A 21,721-nucleotide genomic window follows, 5' to 3' on the forward strand; every position below is an offset into this window, starting at 1 on the left:
TTATTTCTGTGCTCTCTCTCTTTGGACTAGGGACCAACAGAGAGAAAGCAGATTTGTTTAGACTTACATACCTAGGCTTGTCTAAGTAGAAAATCTTATATTCACAGAAAGTACTTCAGCAAAAGATAACATATCTATAGCTATATATTTATCTGTATCTCTTTCTGAGGAAGTGAATAAATGAATTCTGTATTCCACGGAATGCTTTTATTTTCTTTCAGGTTCCTTTCTCCTTTGATAATGTTTGCAACACTACCTACTGTAACACCACAATAGACAATATAGAGCAACTACTATCTTACTTCTACTGTATTCCTAAAATGCTCTCTAGAGTGCGAGCTATTGCAAAAATGGGAACACTTTTCTTTCCAAAAGTATAGCCTCATGTAATTCCAGTCCTGGGATTTCACAAAATTGTAACCCAAGGCCTCCCACCTTGTCTTCATTCCTGTAGAGACTGTTTAACACATTGGAGGGCATCAGCTTCCAAATGCCTTAATTTTGTTAGCCCTAGTTTGTCAGGTTGCCATTTAAGGAACTTTGGAAAGGATAGAAAGTTTACAGACAAAAGATTTCCACATACACACACAAAGGAGGAAAGAGGCAGCTCTCATGACTATAGGACTTTGCTATTCTAATTCAGCATACAAGGTTTATGCATCCTGGCAACACATTAAGAAGTCCCCCTGGAGCCTATATTGCCGTTGGCTTTAATCAGTATGCTAATAAAGACTAGATAGCTGTGCTATGCAATGACATGACATATAGAGGAAAAGAAACCTCATCTCTTCTCTCTAGGGAGCTTGTTTTAATAGGGAGGCTCAGGCTCATACTGCTGAGTAGATACTTTCCACCTTATTAATTTCAGGAGAATAACCTCAGCCACCAAAAGGGGGCAACCTGACCCCAGCACACCTTGCTGGCTGGTTCCAAGGAGGGAAAAGGTTATTTCACCTCTCTTCCAGTGCCTGGAATCCTTCGGAAGAAAATGCAGTAAGGGAAGGGAGCCAATTCACCGAAATTCTATTCATCCCATTGACACCCCCCTCCACTTGCTAACAGTTTATTTTTAATTGGTACCAGATTATTTTCTGGCACTGTTGCTAAGGCAACCTTAGTTGCTATAGTAACTGTATATGTTAAATGGGTTGCCTATATCTGCTAACAGTCTCTTTTTCTCTCTAATACACACACACACACACACAGAGCATAGGAGTTGTGTTTGTTCACACATGTGTGCACTGAGCACACTATCTGTTCCCCCTCTCACCCTTTTTGGCTGGAAATATGCTGCAATTCACATTGCACTGTGTGGCAAAAATAGTCTTTAACAATTCTAAAATATCTCTAGACCCTGTGGTGAATAATGCAAAACAGACTCTGCATGTTGTATGTAGTTTATGGTTATCTTATATTTCTAAAATAATATCCTTGGGGGTAACAATTTAAGTCAATTGTATTTTCCCTGAGCTCTACAGTATTATTTCTCTCTCTCCCCCTGTGCTAGTAAAAGACAGAATCTACAATTCCTCAATTTGCACCACGTCATGAAGGTTGCTTTGAATATAGCTACTAATGCTCTGGGGCCAGAGGAATTGAAATCATAAAAAAAACAACCTTACAAACAAGGCAGGGGATAGCCCTCTCTTTTCCTAGGCCAAGGAGTTCTGTGCTGTTGCTCTTGTCAGAGGCTGCAGAAAACATAAATCCAAAACGTTTGGCTACAAAAACAAATGGAAATCATAAGAAAAGGGGAAGGTGGTGAAAGAAAATGTCATCCATGGATGCATTTTGGAAGAAGCTTTTAAGTGGCCTCTCTAAGGTTCCAAATATTTTTGCTTACCAATGCAAGATTTATGTGACCTGGCTGTTTGATTTTACACATGCACACTGTTAATTTTGAAACATGTTTAATTGCTCTTCTTTTTTTGTGCTATAGAAACTTTTATTATTTCTATGTTACTTCTGACTCTGGTACCACATTTTCCGTTATCTTAGCAATGCATCTACTTGTATACCTGTACTGCTCAGAAGCTGACTACACAAAGCTCTGTTTTCCCACTCTCTTTTAAAAAGCTAACATCAATTCTAGGAAATCAGGAAAAAACATCTGCACTGACACAAAATATAGTTAAAATATCATGGCATTATGGGAGTTTCCTGAAAGAGAGAACACATATTCTGCTATAATCTGCTATTTGAGTACTTGCTGGTGTGTATGTGTGTTTGTGCATGTGTACACATGCATGCTGAAACAATTACTTATGCTAGGCACTTGAGGATATACTTGCTTACAGCACAGTAACTTATCACAAGTAAGCTAACTTGGTAGTAATCCTGTCTAATGATACAACAAGTAGAATACTTGTCTAATGTAACTGGAGTCAAGCCAAAAGGATGCTCAGCTGTTGAAATGCAGAGATAAGGAAAAGTCTGAAGCTGCACAACATATGCTGGAGGTACATGGAATGTGAGATGTGTGACTCGAGGTAGCTAAAAACCATAAAAGAAATTGAATGCACGGACATAGCCAAACGTGAGTGAGCTAAAGTGGACAGGAGTGGAACATTTTCAGTCAGATAATTACAGTGACAATCAAAAAGGAAACAGGGTGGCATTAATAATGAGGTGAGATAGAACAAAAGCAGATAGGAGATACAATGCAAAATCTGACCGAGTAGTATTAGGAAGATTCATATCTAAGACTCAGTCAATATAACGACAATCCAGGTTTATGCTTCCACTACAGAGGAAGACAAGGAATAAATGAAAAGACTCTACACTGGCATTCAGGATGACAGGGATTACACACTGAAACAGGGCACCTTGGTAATAATAAGCAATTCTAATGCAAAAGCAGGAAACAGAGATGTAAGATCAAGAAATGCCTAGGATCAATAAATGAAAGAAAGCTACTTAAAATTTGTTTTAAGGCCAACAATGTGTTTGCTGCCAACACACTCTTTGTTGCTCACTAGAACAGTCTATTGTACACATGGATGCCATGCCACCAGGTGGCCAATATACTGATGAACAAGAAATCAGAAGAATACTTAAGACTTAGAAAGATAGCAAGTGTAAATATACATCTTTAAATATCATCTGTGCCCATAATACTTGCAATTTCTATGTAGACCTGTGAAAGCTGGACAGTGAAGAAATCTGACAGTAAGAAAGCAACTCATTTGAAATCAAGATACTGGAGGAGAGTTCTACAGATACCACAGATTGCTAACGGACAAATAAATGGATTTGAGAGCACTTTAAGCCTGAACCCTCACTAGAAACCAAAATGACTAAACTGAGGTTATCATGTATCTTGAGGTGACATGCTCAGTGGAAAAGATGATAATGTCTGTCAAAGTAGAAGGTAATAGGAAGAAAACAAATTACAGATGTATTGATTCAATCAAGGAAGCCTCAGTGTTATTGATGACTGGGCTCTTGGAGGTCTCTCTTTCATAGGGTCTTTGTAAGTTAAAGGCAACGTAAGTATTCTTAAGGTACCAATTTCACTAGTTACTATTTAATTACATCTGGTTCAAAGAGCAAGGTTGCTTAATCCTGACAAAGCATAACAAGCCAAATCAAGGTTTAAGATAAGCCTCTAGCTTCAGAATTCTACCAGTCAGTGTTTACTTAGCCCTAGAGCAAATGTGATCGCTATCTTTCAACAGATACAGCAAACTCACAAACCTATTGGAAACTATTGGGGAATTGGTCAAGGAGAAAGATAATTATCTACTGAAATTTCTCCATAGGGTTTTTATTCTTGCTTTGAAGAAATCGTGTAGAAGAATTTCAAGTAGCAGTGGTCAAAGCATGTTTCAGATTTCTTGCAAAGTTTCTGTAGCTAACAAAGGTCTCCTTTAATATTGATGGGCTTCATAACATCAGAGTTGTCAACTGAACCAATATTCTGTGCAGTCTTTATAGAGCCACCTCACAAAATTATCATTATGTAGAAATGTGTAGTGATGGTGTTCAGGACTAAAATAATCTCAAAAGATATGAAGTTGCTATCCTTTTTTACGGTTACTGTGAAGACCTGTAACTGAACTTATACCAATGTTACCTCATTAACTGCCATTTATTCTACACCACTGTTGAATTCAAAACTGCTGTTCATCACCTCAGAATGAATTTATCACCTGGTGACAAACCTTCTGGTGATGAGCCTCTCTGTACTTAGCTAGGTTTGTCATTGGATGGCAGACAGGCAGTCTGATTTCAGGGCTGTATTTGAAAGCCTTGCTAGACTGGCAGAACCTGGCAGAGACTACACCCCACTGGCATAGCCTTTGAGAATTCAGGGACACCTCCCCTCCATAATAAAGCAGCAGAGTAGGACTCTATGGAAAGATGAAGATATGATGCCACCTGTCAATCAAAATATTTTCACAATTATTTAAAGGCATATTTTTTACCTTCCCCTGGGATTGAGAAAGTGTGATTTGTCCATGGAAGTGGGTTTCCATGGCTGAACAGGGGTTTGAATCCTGGTCTCCAGTGACTTAGGGGATTGACAGACAGGTGCTTTGCGCTGGCCTGGGGCTGAACTAGGGGTGCACAGGGGCTGAGCGCTTACACTCTCAGCAACCCTACCACACAGCAGACTGGAGGAGGGCAAACATTGTTCCCATCTTCAAAAAGGGGGAAAAAGAGGATCCAAACAATTAACGTCCAGTTAGTCTGACATCTATATCAGGAAAGATTCTAGAGCAGATCATTAAACAGAGAGCATGTGAATATCTAGAAAGCAATGCCATAATCACAAAAAGTCAACATGGGTTTCAGAGAAAGAAGTCATGCCAGACAAATCTAATCTCTTTCTTTGATAAAATTACCAGCTTGTTAGATGAAGGGAATGCTGTGGATATATCTTGATTTCAGTAAGGCCTTTGACAAGGTTTCTCATGATATTCTTGCAAACAAGTTTGTAAAATGTGGGATAGACAAGGTAACTGTTACATGGACTTGTAACTGGTTGACCGGTCGAACCCAAAGCATGCTCAACAATGGCTCTTTTTCAGCCTGGAGAGAAGTGACCAGTGGGGTCCACAGGGCTCTGTCCTGGGCCCAGTGTTATTCAACATCTTTATCAATGACTTGGATGACAGAATTGGGAGCATACTTATCAAATTTGCAGATGACACCAAATTAGGAGGAATAGCTAATACTTCTGAGGACAGGATCAAAATTCAGAATGACCTGAAAAAACTAGAAAGCTGGGCCAAAGCTAACAAAATGAAATTCAACACGGAGAAATGTAAGGGCAGTTAGGGAAAAAAAATGAAAAGCACAGATATAGGATGGGGGACACCTGGCTGAATGAAACTACATGTGAAAGGGATCTGGGAGTCCAAGTAGACCACAAGTTGAACATGAGTCAACAGTGCAATGCAGCAGCTAAAAAGGCCAATGCAATTTTAGGCTGCATCAATAAAAGTATAGTGTCTAGATCAAGAGAAGTAATAGTGCCACTGTATTCTGCTCTGGTCAGGCCCCACCTGGAATATTGTGTCCAGTCTGGCACCACAATTTAAAAAGGATGGTGAGAAACTGGAGCACGTCCAAAGGAGGGCGACTAAAATGGTGAAGGGTCTGGAAACCATGTCCTATGAGGAATGACTCAGGGAGCTGGGGATGTTTAGCCTGGAGAAAAGACGATTAAGAGGTGATATGATAGCCCTGTTTAAATATTTGAAGGGATGTCATATTGAGGAGGGAGCAAGCTTGTTTTCTGCTGCTTCAGAGAACAGGACCTGGAACAATGGATGCAAGCTAACAGGACAAGAGATTCCACCTCAACATTAGAAGGAACTTCCTGACAGTAAGAGCTGTTCGACAGTGGAACAAACTCCATTGGAGTGTAGTGGAGTCTCCTTCCTTGGAGATCTTTAAGCAGAGGCTGGATGGCCATCTGTCAGGAATGCTTTGATTTGGATTTCCTGCATGGCAGGGGGTTGGACTGGATGGCCCTTGTAGTCTCTTCGAACTCTATGATTCTATGATTTTATGACATGCTGGGCGCCATCTTGGCATGCCCCCATACAAACGGGGCGTGTCACGATGAGCACCGTGCCGTGCAGACATAATAGTGTGTGAGTATGTCAAAGGCACCCCGCGTGCGGCCTAAAAAGAACCCACTGGGAGCGGGTTCTTTCTAGGCTTCCTGGATGCCATGGTGTTTGGTTGCTGCGGCTTCCATCCGGAGCAAAAGTGGTGGCATCTCGCCACCCCTTTCTGCCCATCTGTCCAGCCCCTTAGTCCAGTACTCAAACCACTACACTATACTGACTCTCTGTACATATGCTATAGGAAGAACCAAAGTTTGGGGAAAGGGTTTTTTTGGACTAGAAATCTTCAATGAGGATAGGCAGAATGGCTGGAGGATTCTGTGAGTTGTAATCTAAAAAAGTATTCCAAAAACATTTTGGGAAAGGCCATATGAAGAATGAGAAGTCAACAATGAGGCGGCACAAACTATAATAAGTGCTACAAGGTGATCACCAACTATGCAGATAGAGAAGAAACCATAGACAACTCTGTGCTCTGTGCTCAAGGGACAACAGTAAGTGGACATCTTTCCCAGTGGAAATTAAGTCCTATAATAAAATATACAAAATGATATGACCGCAGCTTCCTACTTACAAAATACAAGCACAGTAGTCTCTCACTCAGATAAAACAACTGGATATACAGGACACAAGTGTCATGCAGGTGATCAAATTTTTTTACCTTTAAATCTACAATCTTTCATAAGATAAAAAAGAAAACTGCATAATCTGGCTGATTCCCTAATCAATATAATAATCAATATTATTATTATTATTATTAACCTTTATTTATGAAGTGCTGTAAATTTACACTGTGCTGTACATACAATATTTTTAGTTAGAAGATTCCCTACCCTCGGGCTTACAATCTAAAAAGACATGACACAGAAGGAGAAGGGAGTGGTGGAGGGAAAGGGTAAGAGGTCCAGAAGTTCCTCTCTACCTCCAAGGCCTGGACCAAGGCAGATGGACCGGAGGGAGGGCTTGATAATTAATCTAGCTCAAGACTCTCTTACCAAAATTTGGGAGAGAAGGAGGATTTGTTCAAAAGCTACAGCAGAGCTGGGAAAATCAGAATGCTGATGTGTAGACAGAGCAGTGCCAAAAATGAGCAGAGTCCCATGAGATCCCACTCATTTGAGCAGGGAGGGGAGTCAAAGGCTGGTTTGTCCCAGTTTGAAGGCACTTCTCCCCAGAGGCTAGCAATCTTCAAAGACAGACTTCTCCTGGAGAGAACTTATGAAATATTACAAAGTTTCTCAGTGCTTGCCCTAGTTTTTAGAGCCTCTGACAGAATTTGGCCTTTTTGATGTACGACAAGGAAGGGCAAGTAGACAAGCAACAGCAAATAGTGGAGAGGCTCTCACAAACTCCTGGAAATTAGGTGCTCATATGTGCACAAGTGTGCATATATGTGCACTCATATTCACACTTAACCTACTTAATTTTGATTATCTGCAACTACATGACTAAGGGTGGATCTACACTGTAGAAATAATGCAGTTTTGACACCATCTTAACTGCCATGACTCTATCCAACAGAATCTTGGGATTTGTAGTTTGGTGACACATCAGCATTCTTTAGAGAAGGCTAAAGATCATGTAATACTACAAATCTAGGATTTCAAAGGATGGAGCTACAGCACTTAAGGAAGTGTCAAACCACATTATTTCTACAGTGCAGATACACCCTAACAAGCCACATATTTCCATTACAGGTTTGCAACATCTGAAGGGTATTTGAAAATGTACAGTAAAAACTGTTCAAGTCTCCATGGGCTTTCAGACACTACATGCTTTCAGACACAGGGATGTCCTGCAAACACTAATATCACATGCCCTGTCCTTGTTTTGTTGTAATTCATCAAACTCCCTAGAGAAAGGCATGTGTTCTGCAACATCCCAAGCCTCCTGATCCATACTGGGACTGATATTCCTTCAAGAGTAGCTGCAACCAGATAGAAAAGGAGTTCTCTAACCCAGTCCTCATATCAAAAGAAATGATTATAGCTTCTTTGCCTGAGGCACCATCCACACACAAGGCAGGTAAAGATTAAGGAAATTATGCAATGGACTTCAATGATGTTGGAGAATTTGCACTGTTATATCAAGCAATGTATGTGCACATCCTTACATTGCAAACTACTTTGAGAAGCTACTTAACTCTTTATGAACTGACATGAAGGCGTTTTGGTTTGGTTTAAGGTTTAGATTTTATTTTGTTGTTAAAGGAAGTTGGTAGGTGCAACTGGCAAAGAACTTGCAGTTGGAAAAAAATACTGTTTGGGAATAATTAAGTAGGAAAACAGGCAGGAGTCATACTGGGGGCAAGCCCTTCTATAAAAAGACTGTTGCAAAGAAGGAGGAGGGAGGAGTTCACAATGAGTCTAATTCATTATCTTGAAGGACAAATAAAGAATAACATAATTACTGTACAATCAAAGACGGAGATCCAAATCATGTGGCCATATCCCTGAGGCAGATGACAGGCTGGCTCCTGAAAGCACTGCTTCCCTTGCACAGAATACAATTCCTACTCCAAACTGGATTAATAATATTGGAAATTACATTAGGCAACATAGGCAGCTGGATGGTGCAATGAGAATATGAGCAAAGGAAACAACATTAGGCTCTGCTATTATCAGTGCTGTTATTAACTTGTCACTTCACTGTAGTGTTCCAGTAACAGTGAATTATTGCCTGAAAGCAGGCCAAGAATGAATTACTAGGGGAGATGATGGAAGAATCATTTCTTGGTAAATATGACAACATTAACTCCTTCCTGAGGATCTCAAAACAATGACTGGCATTCTGTAATCTGTAAGTTAGATCTGCTATCTAGAGTTATGGTTTGTAACTACACTGTATTCACTACTACCACATAGTCATGATCATGGCATTATTGCCATGCCGAACCAAACCTACTGTACTAGGCAACAGCTGTACTGAGAGATGGAGGTTTGTTCAGCTGGCAATTGGGGCACAGAAGGAGGATGTTGGGGCACAGAAGGAGGCTTCACCACAGTTATTGTATTGTTTTTAAGTATGTTTTATGTTCTACATTGTTTAATTGTATTTTAAGGGGGAGTGGGTTGAGAGTGGACTGTATATTTTAATCTTGTAAGCCGCCCGATGGCATCTTGTAGAGAGGCGGGATATAAATAATAATAATAATAGTAATAATAATAATTTCCCTCCCACCAGCAAGCGAGGCTGTGACAGTCAGAATCAGAACCCCTGTATCAATTCTTTGCCACAGCCTTGCCCTTTGGTGAGAGGGAGGTGGAAACATCCTCCTCCTGAGCCCTGACAGCCAGGTGAATAGACCTCCATCCCTCAGTATGACTGCTGCCTGGTAAAGTAGATTGTGTGAGGGGAGGGCTTAGTCAGGAGATGTGACTTAGTTACATATACATACTTAAGCAGGCAATATAGAACATGGGCCAGTGACTCTATGTTTCTCCCCCTTCTACTTAACCGCATCCCCACAAGAAGAAACAAGCTATAAACCTCACTCCCAAAGAGAAGATCCTTGATGAAAGAAGGACTTATCTTCCAAACAATCTGATGTCTTGCCAAGTAGCAGCACTACTACACTCTTGGCAAAATACTGCCCCATTGCATACATACGAACCAGTAGTACTCTTGGATCCAACTTTTAATGTATTTATTTCACCTTTTAGGGTGAAACCCTTCTCATTTATCTTACTGAAGTAACTGTTCTCACAGGACCTATTTCTGTATTTTACGTTTTTGTTGATGACATATCTATTCGATCGATCCAGGAAGCCCACAGTCTTGGCTTCATTTTTTATTCTTCTCTGTCGTGTATCCCCCAGATCCAGGCCACAGCCAAGGCCTGTAGATTCTTTCTCTACAATATTGCTAAAATCTCTCCATTTCTTTTGGCCTCTACTGCCAAGACTCTGGTCCACGCTCTGGTTGTCTTGCGACTAGATTATTGTAACCTCCTTCTGGCAGGGCTTCCTCTCACCTCCGTCCTTTAATTTCAGTACAGCATTCAGTGGCACACATTATTACATTTGCTTGCTGCTGTGGCCACAGCCACACACATTCTCCTCTGTTATCATCCCTTCACTGGCTCCCCTTCTCCTTCCATATTCAGTATAAGCTTCTGTTGTTAACTTTTAAAGCTTTGCATGGGCTGCCCCCCCTCCTTATTTATCTGAACTTCTTTCTCCTCACATTCCCACTCGTACCCTCTGTTCTGGTAGTCAAGGTCTGCTGTCTCATCCCAGGATTTTCTCTCCCCCGCCCTGGATTTGTCCCTTTTCACTGGCTGTCCCTCACTCCTGTAACCTCCTTCTCCCAAGGGCACAGGTCATCACTTCTTTAACCAGTTTCAAAACTGAGCTGAAGACTATATTGTTCAGGGAAGCGTTCCCAGGCATTGTGTGATTGTTTATCTGATTGTTATCTGATATTTTATTTTATTTGATCTCTGATGTTCTCAGTCTGTTGCCTGCTTATTTTATCTAATTCTATCTTGTATTACTATCTATTGTTTTATATGTATTTTGTAGAATGTACACCATTAGCAGGTTTCATTTTTATCGATTTTATTGTCTGTATGTACAGCACTGTGTAAATCTACAGTTATATAAATAAATAAATAAATAAATAAATAAATAAATAATGTACATTCTTTTTTCACTGGAGAAGATAGGGAGATTCATTAATCCATTTCAACTTTTAATGGAAAACCTTTTGGTATTCTAACTTGGTATGGAAAAATGATCAAAAGTTGTAATTAATACTCTCACTAAGCATATTTCATCTGCTTCTTCAACTTGCATACCTTTATAATAACGTAACACCAATACACACTGCATGTGTTCAAACACTGATTATCAGAAATGAGCAGATTTGGAAAAAGTTACTCTTTTTATATAACTTCGAGAAACCCCAATTCTGTTTTGTTTTGTTTTTTAACATAATTGAAAACTGAAGTAGCCATCCCCACTGTCTATTCATTCCATGTGGCAGGTTCAGAAGGCAGGACAGACTTCAGCAAATCCTGGAATCCCTCCCCAGAAAAACTAGGAAGACTTCAATAATGTTGTCTTTCCAAAAAGGCAAGACAGCACCTTCCTATTTTACCAAGTCTTTAAGTGAGGAATTACAGTCATGTCATATATCAAAACTGTTAATCCATCTAGCTCAGTATTATCTTCAGTATAGGTTCTGCTTTCCTGAGTACAGCTGGATATGTATGTGTGTTTGTGTGCATGTACAATAATGTAAACCACTTGAATTGGTAGAAAAGCAGTATGTGTATGTATTGTGTGCCTTCAAGTCATTTCCAATTTATGGTGACCCTAAAGCGAACCCATCATGTGTTTTTCTTTGCAAGATTTGTTCAGAGGAGATTTGTCATTACCTTCCCCTGAGCCTAGGAGCATATGATTTGTCCAAGGTCACCCAGTGGGTTTCTCTGGTCGAGGAGGGATTAAATGCTGGTCTCCAGAGTCATAGTCCAATGTTTAAACCACTATGTCAGACTGGCTCTGCAGTATACAGGTGTCTAAATGAATAGTCCTTCACCTCTTACTGCAGAAAAGATAACTATTTCAGGGTAGAGAAAAGACATGACATTTGTCTATTGCTGATCAGCATCTTCAAGGGCTGAATCTGTTCACATGATAAAGATGTGAGTGAAAAGTGTTAGTGTCTAGCCACTTAACCTTCTGCAATTTGTATGTGTGACAGAGAGAGAGAGAGAGAGAGAGAGCGCAAGCAAACATCAACAAATTATGATATGTCCACCATTTCACCTGAACTGTTATGTCACATTTCTGGTCAAAATCAGTAGGTTTTAAAAAGCATTTTGCTTTGATATACCTAATGTGACCCACTCTGCCTAACACGTAGGTAGCCTGCTTGTGCATATGTTCTAGCTTTTTGAACTGTACTGACAACTGAAGCCAGTCCACAGGTGATATAACCATGGGAGACTGGGGAGAAGCCAAGTGGCAAGGAATATCATTAAGCTACCCAGGCCCTAAGGAATACTATTGTTAGCAATGTGGAACAGACAAGCAGTTATTCTTAAAACAGAAAAGCAATGTATCCTGACGACTTATACTGGAATCTGATCCAAACAGCTAGTGGAGCCACACCTTGCTTCATATAACAGACAGGAAGCAACTACATTTCTTAAGACGATAAGCAGGCTTAATATCGTGAGTTCAAATCTTCACTGAGTTTCACGTTTAAAAATAAAGTTGATTTCTTGTTAACCCCATTTTGAAAAGGACAGGTTTAACCCTGGATGAGTGAGACCAATTTTTAAAGGATTGCAGTGCTAAAAATGCTAAACTGGAAACAAGAAACAACACCCACAACTTTTTCTTTTAAAAAACAGGTTAAAAATGGAAGCCTTCACAACATGTCAAAATTTAGAGCACACATAAATAAAAAGGCGATGGAAGAAGAATTCCAGTGCAAGATCCATCTGCTGTCAGAAAACGTGTATGCCTCAGTGATCACTGGTGAATTAAAATATGGAGATATGAAAAATGGCAAATAGAACTTGCAGCAAGGAGCTGTTTCAAAAGGGCAAAAATCACAAATTGAGCTATTTCAGCAATGGCTCACTGAGAAGCCTTCAAAATAAATGGCGCTGGCAGAAAACATTTAATTAAACTATTTTAAGAAATCATTGTATAAAGAAATCTACTTATTTACTTGGCAGATTGTTCATTAAGATTTGTTTAAACTGCTGTTTAAAATGTAGATGAGTGCACCCCAACTGTTCAAAAATAGCTTTATGTGTGTTTAGCAAGTAGCCATCTCCCTGTACAGTATATCTATATTGTTAAAGTCTACCTAAAATGTTTCAGGCAGCTGATCCAAAATGACATTTTTCAAGAGTTACAGTGTTGAAGATTCATGAACTTTCCAGTAAGGTAGACAAGAATGGTGCACACAGAATTCAAACAAGTCACCTTCAGTAAGTCATGGATGTAATCTAAAATGTAATCTTGCAAATACCTTTCATTTGTTTCCCCAGTAAAAGACTCTGAAATCAATCAGTTTGCACTAAGCTTGCCATTTAGAAGCCCATGGTATGTAGGTAGTAAAAAATCTCAGTGGTAGAGATGTAGAAAAAGTAAACCTGGAAAAGGTCCCAGATTTAGTTCCTAGTATCTATTAGGGCAGGCTCTTCTCTGAAACTCTAGATTGCTGCGCTCAGGGAAGCAGAGCCTATACTGAAGATAATACTGTGCTAGATGGACTAACAGTTTGACTTGGTATAAGGCATGTTCATATGTTTTTCAAAGGCTTTATTATACCAAAGTTGGACTTAAGTAGGACTGAACTTAAGAATTCCAGCTCTTAAAGGTCCTGCTCAAAGTAGGAAGATATCTCTTGGAAACTTCTGGCTTCAATTTGCCAAACTAAAGTAAGAATAGTGGTCTTTGAGGATGCTTGGACTCACCTAGTAGGTTTCTGTACATATTTGGTGGTGCAGAACAGCCATTAAGGCTGGCCTGGGGTCGGAGTCAGGGTATGGCATCCATACGACGCATGCCCCAACTCCGCCCCATGGTGCCATGATGTTTACACGATGCAGTGCCAAAGGAGTGTCTTAAAGCCACAGTGGCACAGCTATCACGCCCTTTCCAGAGCACAAAGAAGGAGCCACTTCTTGCAGCTCCTTCTTGCACTCCGGAAAGACCAGATTAGGGCTGTGGCGTGCAGGTGCTGCAGCCCCGATCTAGCTCTAAAAGGGGCAGTCTGTACAGCCCTTTAGTCTTCTTTACATGTCAGCAATCTACCTTCTCTGTATTGATATAACATTTTGGTCACTTACACCTTTTGGAATGTTTTAATAAACCTTAGAAAGAAAATTGGCATAGCTTGTGAATACTTCTGGATCCATCTTTTCTACTGGAAGCCCACGTGGCAATATGACTCAGTATGTCTGGGGCCAGCTTCCACTGGTTTGGCAGCTATAACCTTTTCTGGACAGGGATAACCTAGCCACAGGAGTCCACGATCCAGTTAACTAGCATGATGCACTCTAAATGGGGCTGTCCTTGACAATGCCTTTGAAGCTACAGCTAGTACAAAACACAGAAGCAAGATCAGAGTATTGTGCAGAACAACACAACACCAGTCTTAAATTGAATGGGCTGCCAATCCACTTCAAGTCTAAATTCAAAATTGCGGTGGTGACATTCAAAGCTTGGGACCTCGATACCTGAAGGAGCGCTTCTCCCTATATCTGCTTGCCCAAGGACTGGATTTGATGGAGGTGCCCTTCTGTCACCCATCAGTGGGAGCAGCATCTTGTAGAAGGACACAGGAGAGTGCCTTCTCTGTTGTGGTGCCATATGTGTGGAACTCTTTCCTGTTTGAGGTCCAATCAATGCCAATGTTAGTTTAATTTCAGGACTACATTAAAATGTGGATTTTCACTGAGGCCTTGGGAGCTTAATTTACCTTTTCCAAAATGAAAACATATATGGTTTTAAACTGTTTTCATCTTTGAAATTACTGTTAAATTATTTAGTATGCTTTTAGTCTATTTAAATTATTTATATTGTTTTTATGAATTGTGATTTGTTTTAAACTAATTTATTTTATTTGTAAGCTGCCCTAAAATCCCATGATGTAGGGCAAGATACAAATACTTAAAACAAAAATTATATTTAAGTCACTGGTGGAAGAATATTAATTAAATGAACCTCATCATTAGGAAAAGTTTTTCCCCCTTCACTTGTACACTAGAGAAAGATGTAAAAGGCAATAGCAGATTTCCTCCAGGAAGCGAAGTGGACACTGTGCTTAATAACCACATTATCAACTCAAAGCCTCAGGCTTGTTATGATGAAGAACTGAATGACAGCCCCTGCTGAAGTGAGTCTTCTTTGCTATGTCAAGACAAGATGGCTTTAGAAAATGAGAATCTAGCTCCCGACTTCAAAGGCTTTGTTGCTTGTCTTGGAAACAAGTACAGAATCCCTGCCTTTGAGGAACAGAGGACTGTCCCTCCCAACGAGCTGAGTAGGCAGAGCCAGGTGGATATCTCGAGATGGCCTACAATGCCACCAGACTGAACATGGTAAGTTTGCAAATCCTCAGTTTGCTTCAAAGGGAAAAGCAACAAAGGACATAACCAGTACCTGAAGCCAATGTATACATACACTGATTCAGCAGGAAAGAAATAATATTTCTATGGAAAGAGAAGAAAGGAATCATTGTGTTAGCCCTTTGGCCCCAAATTGCTAAGGCCTTTACTAGGTCTGGTTAAGTGTCCTCAGAATCTCTATGCTCTCCACAGACTGTAGGCCCAGCTCTCTCATGGCCCTGCCTATTGATCCGCCCTTAGTAGAGAAGGTAAAGAGAAAGAAGCCTAACTAAAACTGACAAAGAACACCTAAAGTAATATTTTGGACAGTTGGAGATTTTTCAGCAGGGTTTTAAGGAGCTTTGCTGAAACTCAGTTAACTGGCTGTAAGGCAGAGTGGGGCAAATGAAGAGGGGAGTGGATCTTCCTCAGGAGGAGTCTCATTTGGCAAGCTGGCCCTTCTTACTGTGGAAGGATCAACTAAGAGTACTGTCTCATTTCTAGTACCCTTCAAAGAAATCATCTTTCATTCAGTTGAGTTCAGGAATGTGGAATTGCTCACTGCTAGCCTTCAGACATTTCTTACTATAGCCATTGCTTGTAGTTACCTAAATGGAACAGGTTGAATTGAGGTAGGTGGATAGTATGTGACTGTTCCAGAGTAAGCTTTTCTGCTCACTCTACAATTCTGTTAAATGATACTATTAAAATTATATTTCACCCCATCAAAGCTGCCTTTTGATTGGGAGAAACTTAGAAATCCCTATGTAGAGAAAGGCATTTTTGTGTAACAAACAAACAAAAAAGGGCATGGACTAAAATGAACCAGCCATTTAAGACAGAGCCTCCAGCCACAACAATCGTACCTCACATAGGTGAACCAAGCACAGTTCCTCAATCACTACGCCTACCTTGCTTAATGTTTATTCCACTCCTTTGATGCACTAGTCCCTTAGTGAGTAAAGCAGAGCACTTATGCATCTCATTATGGATAGAATTTGACCCAGTACTCACAAACAGGAAGACTGCTCTTGGGCAGAAGCGTATCTTGCAAGTGTGGTGGAAATATTCCTTGTTGAAATAAAAAAGCTATAGAAAGATGGAGTCACCTTTGTCAGCCAGAGAGATGGTTTTTGAAATAAAGGCTTGGAGTTTAGAGAAATTAGAGCAAAGGAATAAGGAGTGCATCTTGACCTGGATGGAAGCTGGCACCAGTAAAAAGACATAACATAAACTACTGAGATAAGGACACATAGTTGACATTCAGAAGCAAGGTTAGGAGGAAAGCCACTGAATTCCTACAGGAGGGGGTAAGGAGTGATGATGCAGTTTTAATGTATGCATGTATTTCTGTTCTGATTGTAAGAATTCTGTATGTTTAAATTGTAATTAGCCAATCAGGTGTATAGAAGAAGCTTCTTTGTCTTGAATAATATAAAAAGAGCCATTTTGTCTTGTTCGGGGTCTCAGCTTTTGGAACTTGAATTCCACTGAGTTCATTGTTTTCCTTTGTCGACAATTGGAAATAAACTTATGGATTTTCAATTACTAGGTCCTCTTGCCAATCCTTGCTCTGTCAGTCCTAGAAATTTAAGTTTCCTGAAATTTCTGTTACATATTTGGCGAGCCAGCCAGGAGTAAAGGCAAGCAAGAATTGGCAAAGAGTGGAAGAACTTATCTTCCTGCAGGCTCTGTGTGTTTTTGGCATTGAGCGGACCCTTGTGAGAAGGCCCTGGCGCCATCCAACATCTTGATTGGAAGGGCTGAACATAAGGATTGGTTCAGTGGTAGGAACAGAGTTTAGCCTATGTGAGACCATTTAGTAATTTGAAAATTCACTGGGGAAAAGGAAAGGGAAAAGTAAAAATAGAAGAATCATCTTTTCAGGAACAGGTAAAGTATAAAATATAGGGAAAAGTGCACTAAAAAGGGAGCCTCGTTGACCGGTCCAAATCTTTGGATGCGAGTGGGAGAAAGGACCCCCTCCCTGTGTTAGCTGAGCCAGTAGCAAAGGTTCTGCCCAGAGAAGCCTTCTTGCCAAAACTCAGGAACCGGGCCCCTAGGGAACATAAGCAAGGAACTGGGAACTGAAAGGAGGTAGATTGTGGTGTAAGTATTGATTGCCAAAGTGTGGGATCAATGTGGAAGTATAAGGCACTTGCTGGAGTTGTGCTGGGGTTAGTTAATCTACTGATCTCCAAGTGCCAATAAATTGTTTTACCTTTTGTGTGGTGGCAAACCTTTCCCTTCTGTGGTATTTTGTTTTAAATAGCTAGAAGTTAGGTGCTGGTGGAGAATTGGAGGAGAGCATTGGTCTATTGTGAGTATAAATTATGGTTGTGATATTTTGTTTCATTCTGTCTGGTTGTGGTGGAGGCTTCAGTAAAGACTGTTGAGCTCCAGTAAAGAGTAAAACGTGGGTATATAACGTGTGGAATTTGTCTGTATGTAGTGTCTGAGATTTGTGGGTTTTGCAATCTGTCCAGTGTGTACTTTTAAATCCTAAGCTATAGTGTTTGCGCCTGTTGAAATTGTGCTTGTGGTCTTTTGTTGTTTTGTGTCTAAGGATGGCTGAGGAAGGTAAAACTCCTTTGGATTACATGGTTGGTCATTTTGATGAATGTTTTAGGAAAGGCATGGGGAAACATTTGAAAAAGGAGCGATTAATCTTTTTGTGTAAAGATGTTTGGAGTCAGATTTTGCGAAATTGGCCGAGAGAGGGTAGTATAGATATTGACATTGTCTTGAAGTTGTATTCTAAAACATTGGAGCCAGAAAGAGGGTTACTCAATGATTATTTGTATATTTTCTATTGGTATAAGACTGTTTTAAAAAGCCCACCTGGGTTGAATAGTTGCAGAGAATTGGTGTTTAAAAAGGATGAGAGATTAACTAGTATTAAAGAAGCTGTGTTCAAAATTCAGATTGATTTGGCCCAAACTGTGGAAGTGATAGAAAAGATAGAGATAGACTCTGTAGAGAGAGGTGCAAATCAGGGAAGAAGGCCCCCACATGACAAGAAAAGAGGGTTTTGAATTAGCTTTGTGTGTTAGACAGTGGCCAGGAGCAACCCAGAGGTAGAAACTTGTTGTTTGGGGAAATTGAAATTGAAATTATAAAAATTGGAAATTGCCTTTGTGTATATTGTAGATAAATTTTGGAAAATTGGTGTTTTAACTTGAGGTTTTCATGATTTTAAATGATCAGTGCCTTTGGGAAAGTTCTGCCCTAAATTTGAATGCATATCTAAATTTAATATTAAGCCTGTGCCTTCCCAGAGACATTGCAAATTCTTTTGTCAGTGAAAGTTTTAAGAAGATGGGCAGAAATAAGTGCTTTATAGTGGTGGTGTTGTTATGGCATAGTAATAATAATAAAATAGTGAGTTTTAAGCTTAGCCAGTAAGCTTCAGCTGTGGCCTGATTTTGTGAACTGGACTGTGGTTGGAAGTTATCTAAGAGTGGAGAAAATTGTGAGAAAGATAAAAGAAAGTGTTTGAAGGTATGAGGATGTGAAAATGATGGTGTGTGAAAGGAGAAAGCTTATGGAGCGAGTTGATAATGGTTTGCAAAATGGTTGGAAAAGGTTTACAGAGGAAAGTATAAACAAGGTTTGAATTGAAATTGAAGGCTCAAGAATGTTGCAGAAGGTTTGAGTATGTTTAAGTGGCTGAGAAAGATTTAGAAATGGGTTTGGTGCAGAAGGACAAGTGGTTTGAGTTCTGGCTGGAGTTAGAGAGAGAAAGGGGGGTTAGGGAAAGCCCACGGTTTGCATTTTAAAACTTTTCCTTTGGCTAAAGCTAGAATAGTAGAAGCTATGTTGGAAAGAAAACCTGGAATGGAGTTTCGTGTTGCCAATCTGATGACTTTCACACCAACATGGGTACTTTTCAGAGCTTTTGGTGTGATTTTGGTGATTGGTTTTAATAGTAATTTTGAAAGTTAAGCATTTGGTGAGTTTTGGCCAAACGTTTGGGGAATTATCTTCGAGAGGTGAGAGGTTTTTTCCTGGCTGTGGCTAAAGGAGATGGAGCAGCACAGCGTTGTAAGTTGTTGTAAGTTCAAAGCTTGTTTTATTTTTAAAGGCAAAGGATTTTTTTTTCCTTAAGTTCATAGAATAGATGTTGTGCTTTAGACTTAGATGAAAGAATAGTAAATGTCTTGTTAAGGGTGATCTATGAAGATGCTTGTTAAAAGAGATTGCATTAAGATGGTTTGTTTTTCTTTGAGTGGGAAGTGTGTGTGTTTGTAGAGAGAGTTCATATTATATGAATAGCAGCCAGACTGGATTCTATCTGACCAGAGAATGCAAGCTTGTTTTTGATATTTTTGAATTTACAGGCAAGCAGCTTTTTGCTCAATATTTTGTTTTTATTTTCTGGCCTCAAGATGCTCTCATGGGTTTTTTAAAATGAAGTTTAAGTTGTGTCTTTGGGAATTTATATATGTTTTTTTAATGCAATTGTTTTTAGTGAAGACCAAAGAGACTTTTTGTTTTTGAATTCTCCATTGTGCTTTTTGGATTTTAAATTATTGACCTGCAATCTTCTGATTGGCAATCCAGCTAAATTATTTTTCCAATTAAAGTTGTGAAGATTAGTGTGTTAGGCCTGAATTCTTTTGAAGCCTGGGGAAAAGTTAGGATGTTTTGGTTTTGTAAGGCTACAGCTGTGCTAGGCTGAAACAGCTGTTGCAATCATGAGCCATGCAAAGTTTTGGTTAGAATTGGTTTATTTTTTTATTTTTTGAGTTTTAAGTTGTGATCCATGAGTTTCCTGGCCTATTCCCTGGCCTATTGAATTTTCGCTTTTTCTGAATATTGTGTGCTTGTTTTGTACTTATTTCAACTGCTAATTTTTGAGGCCATATCATGAGCTAGCTTTTGTATTTTTGAGCTCAAAGATGCCTGCAAAGTCTTGCCAATGTCATGTTAAAATGGCTTGTTTTAAATCATTTTTTGTTCCTGGTTTTAATTTTTAATTTTGCTCTTGAATATTTTGATTTGTTTTGATTCTTGCTTATTGACTGCAGTAATTGGTATTGTTTTTATTTTTTGTTTTAAATTTCTGGCCTAAAGTTTTTGAAATGATTTCTTGTTATATTTTTAAGTTTTGAGAATGGCCCATCCAAGAGGTTTTTGTATATTGTTTTAGCTTGAATTTTTATTTTTATTTTTATAATATCTAAATGTATTTTTGAAAGCACCCGAAGTTTCTTTTTGTGATTTTGGAACCCAGAGATCCAGAATATAATTGTTATATTCTGGTTAATTAGTGATTGTCAATTTGATTTACACTCATTGAAATTTATAATTTTTGTTATTTTGAAAAAATAACATGGCGAGCCAGTTGATCCTATGTTGAATTATTATGTGGTTCTGGAATGGAATAAGGAACGATATGAAAGTATTAAAGAGATTGGTATTCTATTATATTGTAGCAAGAGAAAATTTGGATTTTCAATTACTAGGTCCTCTTGCCAATCCTTGCTCTGTCAGTCCTAGAAATTTAAGTTTCCTGAAATTTCTGTTACACAAGGACACTGGCAGAGTGGGCAGGGCTGGAAAAGGAGAAAGCTGGCAGAACACATGTATGTGGGCTGCTAAGTAAATGCAGTGGGAGATGGCAAGGCTTGAGCACAAAGTATGTTTTAGCCTTTTGGCTGCTCTATCAAGGAGACAGCTACCGCACAGTCTCCCATTATAAAAAATTACTTTTTTGTACTATAACTAAGGATCATGCTGGATGGGGGATTATGGAAGCAAAGGTTGTCATCAAAGCAATACCTTGATATGAAACAAACTGCTTATGTATAACTGTATTGATTGTGCAGTCACACACATGGGTTATGCACCAAAAACATACAGTGAACCCTTGTTATACACTGGGGTTTGGTTCCAAGATCCCCCGTGGATAACAAAATCTGTAGATGCTCGTCCCATTAACTATAATGACATAGCAAAATGGTGTCCCTTATAAAAATGGAAAATCAAGGTTTGATATTTGAAATTTATACTTCTTTTGAACATTTTCAAACCGTGTATGCTTGAATCCGTGTATAAAAAATCCATGTATAAGAAAGGACTGAACATAATTTAGGATCTTCTTCAACTTCCCACTAAGCTCTTTTTGACCTGAAACAATACTCAGAAGGGTTCTTCTCCTACTAGCAGTTACTAGTAGTGTAGTGGTTTGAGCACTGGGCTACAACCCTGGAGAACAGGTTCCAAATCCCCACTTGGGCAAGTCAATCTCTTTCAGCTCAGATGAAAGCAAAGGCAAATCACCTCAACACATTTTGCCCAGACAACCCCATGATAGGTTTGCCTTAGGGTTGCCATGAGTCAGAAATGACTTGAAGACAAACAACAACAAGCAATTAGGTTGGTTAGGAAAAAAAATAGCTACCTTCTCTCGTTTATGTTATGGTTATGTTCCATTTTGTATTAATTTTGTACTTATTTTTGCTGATTTTGGCCTTGAACACCTCAAGGTACTTTATTCCTGCCTTTTCTGTTATGCCTACAATTTAAAGTCTGTGTCTTTCTTGTGGGGAGAAACTCTTCC

The 21,721-nt window shown here is 39.4% G+C and overlaps 1 protein-coding gene across 5 annotated transcripts in view; it reads right to left on the reverse strand.

Moving 5' to 3' along the window:
* The window catches only part of LOC149319712 (immunoglobulin superfamily member 3-like), a 187,546-nt gene that overhangs the window by 40,552 nt on the left and 125,273 nt on the right, over nt 1–21,721 (reverse strand). The gene's annotated exons all lie outside the window — the stretch shown is intronic.

The sequence above is a fragment of the Sceloporus occidentalis genome, unplaced genomic scaffold (assembly GCF_023333645.1).
Source record: "Sceloporus occidentalis isolate IW3139 unplaced genomic scaffold, rSceOcc1.0.p SCAF_2, whole genome shotgun sequence".
NCBI lineage: Eukaryota > Metazoa > Chordata > Lepidosauria > Squamata > Phrynosomatidae > Sceloporus > Sceloporus occidentalis.